Source organism: Protopterus annectens, chromosome 3.part0 (assembly GCF_019279795.1).
Source record: "Protopterus annectens isolate FY-2018-M chromosome 3.part0, PAN1.0, whole genome shotgun sequence".
Lineage (NCBI taxonomy): Eukaryota > Metazoa > Chordata > Ceratodontiformes > Protopteridae > Protopterus > Protopterus annectens.
The window spans coordinates 416,162,078-416,175,211 of NC_056731.1; positions in this window are offsets into that span (position 1 = coordinate 416,162,078).

Consider the following 13,134-nt stretch of genomic DNA (forward strand, 5'->3'; position numbering starts at 1 on the left):
TGCTGAATATTATATTCCGCCTGCAATAGTAATCGCACCTATCAGTGTCCGTGGATACTGAAACGTATGCAAAGCATGCAAGATAGTCCCTGCGAACAGAAAATGAAGAATCAAACACAAATGCATGGTAGGGAATAACGGGTCCCTACCCTTGAACAAATGACATGAAAACCTTGTGCCCGTAGTCCAAAGTAGTGTTGATAGCTATACCACGTGGAAGTGAAACGTATCATATGTTAGCGCGCCGCCAGTAGGTACGTCCAGCCCAATGGAGAGGGTCACCAGCTGACCCATAATGTGAGGGAGGGAACATAGCTGTGCAGATGTGTCCATAACAAAATACACGAGGAGAAATGTAGATATATGTAGTGACCGTATGTCCGAATCATATCCCACAAGGCATGTAATAGTCACATACAAAAGGTATGTCCGTATTTCACATACCAAATGTGATAGGAAATAGCATACGCATGTAAACGAAACAGAAGCAGCATATAAACAGCTATAACAATAAGGACACATGTAGGCCGAAAGGAACAGTATGATCCGTACTATCGACTAAGATTACCACCTGTCCCACTTTGCGAGCGACAGTCCCTCTGTGGGCAGATGTGCCCTGACACAAACTTGTAAAAATGGCAAATGTCCAGAGAATATAGGACATAATTATTCCGTAGACGTCATGTAATAGTTGCATTAAACATTTTTCACTGAACATATATTACATAAATGTCATAAGAAACAGAATAAGACACCGAAATGCCACAAGAATAAGCTTAGATATGGGCAAGAATTGTAAGTTCTATCTGCCGAACTGACCGTGGGTATGTGTCGGCCCGTAAAATATGCTGTGTTCACCGCAAATGTCACACTGTGGCCAATTGAAAAGGTGGAAACACAACCGTCGACTGTGGGGAGGCATTGTCCACAACAGTCAGACATGTGTAAGGAATAGCTTGGACATAGGAAAAGGTGCCATCCTACCAATGAGTACAACAGGCTGGCAAAATCCGGAAGTCAGCTGTATAATCCGAATCTGTATGTGACACAGTTGAATGGGTAGTACTCAGATATACCAACCAACTAATGAAAGTGAAGTATGGGTGTGTACCTATGTGCGTGAGGTATAGCATGTGGAAAGCAAACATGGCAGGGTAGTCCACACAACCATAAAGGTACCCAACACATGTAGGGTAGTCAATGTGTTACTCTGGCCGTGTCATGGGCCAACAACCAAAGTAGTGCTCTATGGGGTGTGATGAATTCGCGTGTGAGGGGTGGGTGGTTAATGGAAAAATCCTCAAAAGCAATACTGTGTCGTATGCAGAAAAGGTGAACCGGAGGTGTACGAAGGGGCAGCAGGTGAAGTGGAAAGAAACACAACCACATGTAGAAACAGCTGCAAGACAAGCAGACAGGCCATAGTGTAGAACACAATCCCACAAACATATGAATATGGAAATGTGTGAGACAAATGTATAGATATGTCACCATCACATACCCACAGATGGGTCCTGGGGGAACTGGCCATAACAAACGCAACACACCTGGATGCATAATGGCCTAGTCAGCATACCCTCCACACCACACAACCTGCCTCCATACCAGAATGTCCACCAAATCCAGCCGTACTTGGTCCACTGGTTTGTTGCAGACACAGCTACACACAGTGACCCCTACGCATATGTAGGTATTGTCACCCTAGGCAGTGTCAGGATTGCAAACCATGTATCCCCTGCATGTAAAACCCCCTGCACGTTTTTGTAAAGCCACAAATATCTTCATTATCTGACTTGTTTTGGTCTTGTCCAATTTTTGGGATATCCCTCATGGGATAACCAACCTGTGTAAATAGTAGAATGGGTATGACGACATGATGTCCAATCCTGTAGATATCTGGACACAAGTCAGAACATGTCCCACTTTGGGCATTTGAAAAGGTGGCAACCCTAAGAATGACCAGAGGTTTGCCTCATATTGTTGTTGTGTGCCTCCGACAATCTGCACCAGTGTGGTAAATAGCTGAGGATTGACGTCACTAAATAATGAGAAATATCCTGAGTTTAATACTCCACATCCTTCAGAAAAGTCATGCTAATGCAAAACCTAGTATTCTATCAACGTTCTAAGCTTGTAAGAGCAATCGTTAAAATGTGTCCCTAATTGTCCCCCCATTGTGTAGGTTTTGCACAGTTTTGGTGCTCTAAGAGGTTGAGAGGTATGGTCCGTACATATTTACACTAACAACCCTTCACATTTGTGTAATGTACAACTGCATACCTGTAGTCACTTCATGTCCAAAATAATAATCCCTGTATGACTGTATACAGGTAATAGTCAAATGTGAATGGGAACACCCCTCACCGTGGAGTATGGACTGTAACAACCCCACCCATAATATGTATTACCAACAGAATAAGCTGCTGACAGGTGCCCAAACACCTGTGTCTATAAACACAAGGTAAATCTTCATAATAGGGAGAAACTCCCTATCCATATGCTTCGTCTGACATTTGAACTCGGCCAGGGAAGTTCCGTTCACCAGGTGGACAAGCCTAAACCCAGGTTACTACATGAACACCCTGACAATCAAAGACCTGTATGTGCCTGGACTATATGCCTTGGTGTTCTGCATATCCTCGGAGTGATTAACAATGCAGCTGGGGTCCACAGTAGTAGACAATAGGAAATGTGTAATATGTAGTACCGCGTTTTTCCCAGCAGGAGAATGGATGCCTGTGTTGTAGGTGAAGCGGTGAGGCGTATGTTGATGTAGCTAAGTACTATGGGTATGCATATTAATGAGGGAGAACACCAATAGAATAGTGGTTCCGGCATCCGGCCAACATGAATGCAGTCCTGGTTGACCTACGACCACTGCACATATAACTTGAAAGTGTAATGAACGCGTTCGTGCTGTACACACATTTAAATATGTAAAGGTGAACGTGTGTTTCGCAGCAGTCCGTAAACTGGAATACAGATATGTAACTGTTATGGTCAGAATTATGAAAGTCCACATAAGCACAAATATCTATGAAACATATGTAACCCACAATAAGGATATGCAAGTGCGCCTGCGAGTGTGTATTCCACTCACAGCATAGCAAATGAATGCTGTTTTCTCCATGTTCTATGTACATGGCTCATACCTGTTAACCCCGTAAAGTACAAAACCGGACAAAGCCATGAAAACAACTGGTACAAATAGGGACAATCCCCAGATATTGCCCTAACAAACATAGAAAGTGGATAGAATAACAGGTGTGTCACTAGCATGGATTCTTTGAAGGGTATGAAGTCGTAACCTGAAATGTTTATCATTATTTACCAACATCAGTCTTTAATGATATGCCACTAAATTGCCAGATAGACACAAGGTTATGAAAAACGGACCAAAGATAAGAGGCAAACAGCTGTACATGCAGCGAAAATCTGTACAGTTGAAAGGTATGATATGGATATATATATCTGTGTATACACATATATCCACAGACTTAAACCAAAGCTAATTATGAAATGAGGAATGTACAGACATATATGGACATATGTATATATGTACATATATATATCTATACACACACGATACATGAATAGATATATACACAACAAACATATGTCCCTGTACATATAACACATGTACATAAATAGGTCACGGTATAGCTATTATGGATAGACAGACAAACATGCATGAAAGGTGAATACACTGCTGCTTTCCAAACCATTGCCCGGAAAGTACCAGTGTGACAGGGCCTGCAAGTTCTACACGTTAAACATGAATATAGGTGTCCTTTGCAGGACCCCAAAAATTGATCCTGTATGAAGTGCGAACCGTCATTGATGCAAAAGACGTCACAACTGCAACTACGATATAGCTGTACATGCAACAGTAGCAGGTGCAAGGGTAATAACACATGGGTCGATAGAATGTATGACGTCCGACCTGATATCCGGAGAGTGGGGAGTGCTCAGAAGTGTCCTCACACTTTATTATCGCTCACATTAAACATGTCTAAAGGGTACTGTGGAGGGATGTCAGGTATGGGAATCATGGGTATGCAGAAATGGGCCTAGGTGTTGGTTGGCACAGATCTATTAGGTACGCCCCATGGAAGTGATCAATATACCTATGTGGGTATAGCACATGCCTATATTCTCCAAAAAGGTGCAACCCATCTACTGGATATTGTGTAAACCATTGGGGGAAGATGTAGGGACCTATATCAGTGTCATGTAGGCGATTATCATGGATGGACATGCGTACGACCAAGATGGTAACCATACCTGCCAAACTTTCAGAATAAGAAAGCTGGACTAAGGCATTGTACATGAAATACAAATAGGGACTATATTAAATATACCCCAGACAAAGTCAGAACATTGATAGAATAATGGCGTAGTCAGGAATACGAATGTTATGAGAGTTAGTAATCATGAAATAGAAATGACAGTCATTATTACGTAACCGCACAGTCCGTCATGCCTTGCCAGCAATCTACCAGAAAGGCACATTATTATGACAAATGTAACAGAATCATAGGTCAAACCTCAAACGTTTACCCATAATGTGTACAGGTGAGAGGTATGAAGGTAACCCGTCCTAAATAAATGTACAGAACTAGTGATACTAGGTGGACAGGTGAGAAGAAAGACGTCAGGACAAATGACAAAACATGTACAAGTCAAAAGCATGTATTTCCACAAATGTGAATGACAACGTATGCCCTGTGAAAGTCAATGTGGAAGGTTAATAGACTCAAAAGACATGTGTCCCTCAGGGTGTCATGCAGTGTCATCGATACAGTGTCCAGTCCCCCATACTCGTACGTGAGCTCTGCCACTGACTGAAAGCGCAAATACTGGCGTACACATAAGGTACATGATAGAATAATTAGTGTGGATAAGCACCTGTTGGCCAGTGTGAGGAATATAACCCTCTGGGTGGGTGTTTCCTGCAATAGGAATGTAATGGTATCTGGCCTGTGATGGCACCATATATTGTGTGTATTGGTGTAAGAAAATTGATATCCTGTATCAGAAACATACCCCGCAACTGTACAGAGTCTCGCAGAATGTGCAGATGTAAGCCTCATATGTTTGGTGTGTTCCTCTTACAATCTGTACCTGTCTGGCAAATACCTGAGAACTGTCGTCATTAAATAATGACAAACATTTGAGTTTAAGACCCCAAATCCCTCAGAAAAGTCATACTAATGCAAAACCTATTAATACTGTCAACTATCTACGTTTGTAAGAGCAATATTTAAAATCTTCCCCTATTTGTCCCCCCATCATGTTAGGCTTTGTACAGATGTTTTGCTCTAGGAGGTTGAGAGGTATGATCTGAAACAGATACATGTCTGATGAAGCAGCATTATCGACTGCAAGATAACTCAGAAGATATGAAAAGCGCTGCAGTAGGAAGTTTAGTATTGGCCGCAGGTATGTGCTGACATGTCAAATGACACAGCAGTCTACATGAAGTACCTATAGGGCTGTCACCTTTACAAATGATGACAGTGGGACAGACCCACAGCCATGCATACACCACAAATAGACATAGCACACAGCAAAGCCTAGGCCATGATACACAAAGCCTCCAGCGTGTATGGATTGAGTGAGAGTACAGCAAGGAAAGATGACTGCCAGGCTATTCAGCAAACACCCGTAGGGGCGTGCAAGACCACCCGTAACATGAACATTGCACAGACAATGTTGGGATTTGCAACATACCCCATTTGTATGCGAAAGCTATGCAAATGATGTAATTACATGATACATGAAACAGTAAGCTATCCGTGCAAGAGCAGAGTTATGTGCAGAAATGCACCCGGATGTTAGGCGACTAACGTTCTGCACGTTGCTAAACGGAGCAATGACAGCTGCAAATACAGTATGAATACAGTCGAAGAAGTATGCCAATGTCCAAGTCCAAGGCCAGTGGCAGCTTTGTCCATTGGATATCAATAAAACAATAGTTGTCCTCCCCTGATCTCTGGTGTGGAAGCATAGCGCAGTGCCACAAGAACGCGCTGCGCTTCAAAACAAGTCAAATATGTATAATATACGTACAAAATGTAGGTTTAGTTAGATGTTAGTACGCCATGCAGATGAATGGCAAGCTGGAGACAACATGGCTACTGCGTACTGGTTGTTATGTGTGGAAGCGCTCTTTCAGAGATGTAATGAAGCATTTGTAGGCAATGTCATGCAAGTGAGGCTGAGGATAGTGAATCACATGTCATGCCATATGGGCCAAGCCTCTACAGTGTAGTGTAGGTTAAGGGGACTATTAGAGTAAAAGATAGGTGACAACATGAGTGTGTATGTATAAAACACTGTAATCTCACCAGAGCAGTGTCACATGTTTGCTGTCAGTACTCAGTGGAAGAGGCGTGTTATGAGTTATCCTAGGGAACGTCAGGAGACTGACGGTGTACGCCATGGATACCACCGATGTGACCTGCAAACCTCCCCACAGTGTGTCTGTGCCCGTGCACACCAGTAAGCCCGAGTAAGCACGTGTGCGCTCGTGTTAGCCCGTGTGCACGTGTGGAAGAACGAGTAAGCTAGTGTACGAATGGTGAAGCCCGTGTAATGTCATGTATGCCAGTGTATGCCTTTGTAAGCATGTATACATGTATATATGTGTACTACACACATCACACACGTACTGCACACTCAGACACACATGCTGCCAATACTACACACATCAGTGAAATGGCACATGGATGGAGAATACATCATCAGAATTAACAGTGCTGTAAACTATGCTACATTGATGGTTATAGCTGCAATGCATCATGCCTGCTGATATACACCTGGAAGTAACACACTGTGTGTTAACAGCATGCTAACATCAATACAGTGGAATAAAGCCACCGTGTGCATCAACACCAGGTTAGTCTGATCCTGCATCAATGTTACACATCACAGGTGGTGGCACAGGTGACATCATATGCACAGGGTGTGGTGTTACATTTCCAGAGCTGTCATTGAGCCATCCAATGTACACGTAGGTGTGTGTGTGTGAGGGACAACTGTTATTGCATGGCCCAATGGTGATGCAATGGGTTGGTGTATGTGATAGCTGTAGCTGTTTGTGGTGTGTGTGTCTGCATATACACAGGTACAGCATGTGTCAGCCATATACAGGAGGTTGTGGGACAGTCACAGACCGTACCAGCCAGGCTGTAGAGATCGTCATTACTGGCCATGGACACCCCTCCATGCATCCAACACAACCCAGTCCTGCATCTGTCAATGTATACACATACAGTCCTGGGATCTGTACCACAACCTGTGGATAAACATGAGTCTGTAATGTTAACCTGAGTTGCATAGAATTGTCAGTTACTACATACAGATATGAGCCATACTCACACTCCAATGGAATGTGTGTTAACAGCATATGGATATGAGCCATACTCACACTGGAAACTATTGCCCTATAAGCCTGACTAGCTTGGTCTGCAAAGCTATGGAAAAGATCATCAAACACACACACACACACACACACACACTTGGCAGGGCTGGGAGTCGAACATACACCTAACTACCCTATCACACTACAGCATGATGCATTTACAGTACGCGCTACCAAGATTACTAAACACAGCCATCCCAGAGGCATATTTCTAGGTGCGTGTCATCATCCACACTGACAAGGACGCCGACAGGGATTGTATAGAGAGTGATCAGTCTGAAAGCATACAGACATATTACTGTCCCACGGTAGACGTAGACAAACACATGGCAGTGGTGTGATCGGGGCAACGTAAGATTTACGGAGCACCACAACAACAAGACATAGACACGGGACGTGCCACAGACAGTACACCCTTCAAGATAGTCGACCAGTGTGTACTTGGTAGGCATCCATCGTGACGTTGAAAATGGACATCTGTTGCCTGGATGACCACCATGGCTATACAGGATGTCAACGGCCATGCCCATGCACAGAGGGACATCACCGACACAAGGTGTCACTGGCCATGGCCACACGCTTAGTAATACAAGTCCGTTCGGACTGTACTGTGTGTCGATCTACACAACGGCGTACTGGGCATGCTCACACACTTAGCAGTTGCAAAGGGCCATCTTGCATGCAGATGGAGTCTAAACATGGAAGGGCACAGTAAGGTATAACTGTCCCCACGCACAGGGTGGACCATCCTGCATGCAGACGGAGTCTGAACATGGAAGGGCACAGTAAGGTATAACTGTCCCCATGCACAGGGCAGTCACACACATGCAGTGACCAGTACACACTCAGCTGTCATCACAGCTGTCACAGGTGCAGATCACAGACGTACACACTGCAGTCTACACTATAGCCCTCGAGACATCACCATGTTGTTGCTGCAGCAATACACAGCCATACATTACCACAAAACCGTGTGACACAATACCAGTGGACTGTACAGAGGTCTACAGCAACTGTGCAGAGTACACATGTACTGACAGGGTTCCAACAGGTGTTATGCATTGCAATTATACCACTATACATGACCAGGTCAGCTCAAGACATACCAGGGGCCCCGGGTCTTACACAGCTGTGACAGATGAGTGTTTCTGTACACCAACGAACACACATGTTTGGATATGCCAAACATGTGATTGTAGTGGATGTGTGCATGGACCACACACACAACACGTATGTACATAGCTAAGCCTTTGCTGTCCCCCGTGCAGAACAGTGGCCTAAGCAATCATATGCATGCAAATGGAAGGTGGGTCCATGTCTGTTGAATGCTCACAGTACAGGAGGTAGCAAGGTTGACGGAGGACACATTCCCCTGCAGTAGTCGCCCATGACACCCATGATATCATACCACAGTCCATGTGTTATGTATGTCAACACACATGTCCACCAATAGCAATGCATACAAACATGGCTACAGGAGGCACATGTAGGACCAACGCACATGTACAATCTGTACTGTGCATGCAGCAACCATGCATGTGCAGTGGCCGATGTCCATAACACAGCTGTGCCTAACTACAACATGCAGTCGCAATGCAGCCCCATCATTGACACCTGTATATGGTGACATACAGACAGTATGGTTGGTTGTACATCATGTATGGAGGGATGCGTGTACATAAAGTGGTGATCCACCTGTGTAGATGTATGTGTGCCGGGGATGGCTCACAGGTGTGTCACACGCCATCCTACCATGCCATGTGCAAACAGTACATTATGTCACTGTTACTTGACGGTGATGACATAACGCATACAAAGCGGTCAGGTGTTACCAACTGTATGTCACGTGACACCTGTAACACTGACATCCTCCCATGTGCATATAGCCACAAAATTGCCAGACATAGCATTGGTACACATACTGCGGACATTACCGCTGCATGTCTATCAAACGGCTCATCATATGGCAGGTGTATCATTCCTAGCACTGCCATGTGTGTCCGCTTGTGTGACCACACATGCCACATATGGTGGGGACTACGTCCCAGTTGTAACACATCCCTGTACACCGTTGTAGAGATCTGTATATACTGCAGTGTGGAAAGCATGACATCGGCAGGTGTGGTGCATCACACACATCGGCTATCCGTACACACATCTGGTCACCACAGTGTGTGTGTGTATGTATGTATGTATGGCTGTCTGGTGCTTGGTGTGAGGGTGTATGCTACCATACAGTGGAAACAGGATCACTAACCCCTCATGGTGATGCAGTCTACTACCCTATTGATGCCATCGGTCCCAGCCGTACTGGCTACCTGTGCATGTCCCTTCTCTGTACCACGTCGTGTGGGTGCAAAGTACTGTGAGGGTGATGACCACATAGGCAAGGGTCCACACCTCAACACTATGGAGTGTGCATTATAGTGCTGTAGACCCCGTGAATGTGGCCATGTTCCTGTACTGTGACAGGGTATTACTGCTACAGAGTGTGGCCTCATGCCATCAGGTGGCCTCTAATGTCATCATTGGCCAGAATGCTGTGTACAACCCCTGCACCATATCAGCATACCTGTAATGTTTCCCGGTATGTATGTCACATCTCTGTCTGCTGTAGCCTGTTCAACTGACCACATGCTTCAGGTGCAGTATATGTGCGGACATCTGTGTCATGTTCGGACATCTGTGTCATCTTTGACTTTCCAACAGTCAGGTTGAGGGTATGTTTAGCATGCTGATATTGCCATACGTGCCTGTGAGTACTCCACAGTTACACATGGGGGACTGCAAACACTGCTACCTGTAGGCACATGCCAGTACACCATAGGAGGGAACCAGGGCATCATTACCAACATGCTGTTACTGTTGTAACCGAGACACATACTGTGAACATATCACAATGCATGCTGCACCTGGACTACATGGTATGACTGGTGCATGTCGACAGTACACCACTGATGTCACATACACATCTCTCAGTATTCACACACCAATGCAACATACACATCCCTCAATATGCATACACAAGTAATGTTAGATACACCTCTCACATCTCTCAGTATTCACACATGACCAATGCAACATACACATCCCTCAATATGCATACATAAGTAATGTTAGATACACCTCTCACTATTCTGTTCACCCTGTGCATCAGACCATTTGAGCATATCCCTGCACTCAGTATTCACACACAACCAATGCAACGTACACATCCCTCAATATGCATGCACAGGTAATGTTAAATACACCTCTCACTATTCTCTTCACCCTGTGCATCAGACCATTTGAGCATATCCCTGCACCAATGGTGTGGATGACAGGGATGCGGCACAGGCTTCATCATATGCACAGGGTGATACTGTTTGCCAGGGGCACAGGCTGCACCAATGGATGACATCATGTGTGCGGGTAAGGGCTGGTGATTTGAATGGACATGTCTGTTCCGTATGCATGTGGGTGTTGTGGAGCCCTACAGTTGTGTTTGCTGTGTGCGTGCATGTGTGCACACAGTTCTGTCATTTGTGAGGCCTACACAAGGGTATTATTGACAGCTCCAGATTGTACAGACCAGGTTGTACAGCTCACTGTGACCGGATACGGCCACGTGTCCTGTGCCTGCCAGGGGTTGCACGGGCACTACCAGGCAGAGGTACAGAATGGCTACTGTCTCACGACACATGGCCACTGGAACTGTGTCCCCACTGGGAACATCCAGGGCCATGTCCACGTGGCCTGCTGTGACCTGGTGTGGACAGCGCAGCACCAGCTGCACTGCTACTGCTACCAGTGCTATGGGAGTGGCCATGTGAGGTGGCACGCTCACGTTGACCTGCACTAGGTGGTGTAGCTGGCCTATGTCCATGTGTCCTACACCTCACACCTACCAGATGTTCCAGCACAGACAGCTCACGATCACGGATTGCCATGCCATGGTCGAGGATTCTGACCATGTCACCCAATCGCCTGTCCAGAACATCAGCAAGCTGCTGTTGAGCACCTGCCAATGCCTGGATGTTGTTGTTTAGGGTACTGATAGCAGCCCTCTGCAGCCTCTGCCCTTCTCTGTTCTGCCATTCGGCACGTGCCTGTGCCACCATTACAGTCTGGAACATGCGTCTGGTGATCCCAGCTTCTGCACTATGTCCTGCAGGTGCATGTCTGCCAGAGGTCCTCCTATGAGCAGCACCAGCCACATGCCTGTGTGGCACATCTGCAGTCAGTATACTGCCACCATGGTGTGGAGACACACCTTCTGTAGCCACCACACGTTCCTGTTCAATGCTAACAAACGCTGACTGTCCTTCCTCTATGGCCACTGTAGATGCGGTATGTGTTGGCAGCTGAACTGTGTGTGAGGAAGAGGGGGGCATAGCTGGGATGGCAACCGTTGGCACAGATTCTGCCCCTGACATCCCTGCCTGTACCTCTTGCATATGTTCATCACTGCTAGCATCTGTGGGGACACTACCAGATGGTCCGCAGGAGGGTAATGCACCTACATCACCTGTGAATGCAAAGAAAGACTCTAAATTACAATAGACACACACACTGACACACACACACTGACACACACACACACACACACACACACACACTGACACACACACTGACACACCATGCATGTGAGATGACAGATGGCATGCAGCATGCTTGTGATACAGCTAACAGCATGCAGCTCAGACATCAATAGTGTTTGTAAGTATACCCCCCTGGAATGCACACTACAGCAGGCAGGTGTCATATCATTATCCATGCAATTCACACGATCATGGTAGTATGCATGCATCCCTGTGATACACCATGTGGACCAGAACAGGATAACAGTACTCATGGCTGACGTGACCTTGACATGTAATCTGCTGATGTGTGCATTAACATGCATGCATGCCTGACACAATGGTGTCCTGACACATGTACAGTGTCGTACTGGGTATCACATTGCAATGTTGTCCATATGCCCTACAGATAGAATGCATGTTGAGCAAATGTGCATGGGCATGGTAGGGGACTGTGAGCCGTCTACATTGCTGTACAGTGTGATGTACAGACACTGTGCCATTGCATGGCATCATGAGGCGTCTATATTGCTAAACAGTGGATGTTATGTACACATTGCATATCCAGAACTGCATGCATACCCATGACATACCTGTGGATTGTGACCTATGATGCTGAGGTGTATACACACCCAACCATGCTGTGTCATGTGACAGGTCACTGGAGGACATACAGATGACACCACTGCACGATGACTACAGAGTGTTAGCTGCCTGGCAACCATGTCCACACATAGCAGACCTGTCACGTCACCATTTCACACATGACATTGATGTACCACGCACACAAGGTGCACAGCTAACAGTGATGTCCTACTGCGGGAGGGGAAAAGTACAGTATCTGTGGCCTGGTGTCACTGTCAGTGGAATCTGTGAAGGTGACTACCGTCATGCTATGACACAGACATCATGTTCAACACATCTTATGAGGTACATGCCACTGACACCTCCACTAGCTGTGCACAGGCATTTAGGATGTGCAGCGTACCACATCACCTGTGCAATCAGTCTAGTACGGCTGTAATTGGACCATGTGTGGAAAAAGTGGGACAGGGTGTATCCACATCCCGTCTTCTGTGTGACTATGTGTCTCTGGCTATCCCCCATGGCCATGTGTGCACATGTGTTGGTCATGTATGTGATGGCTGT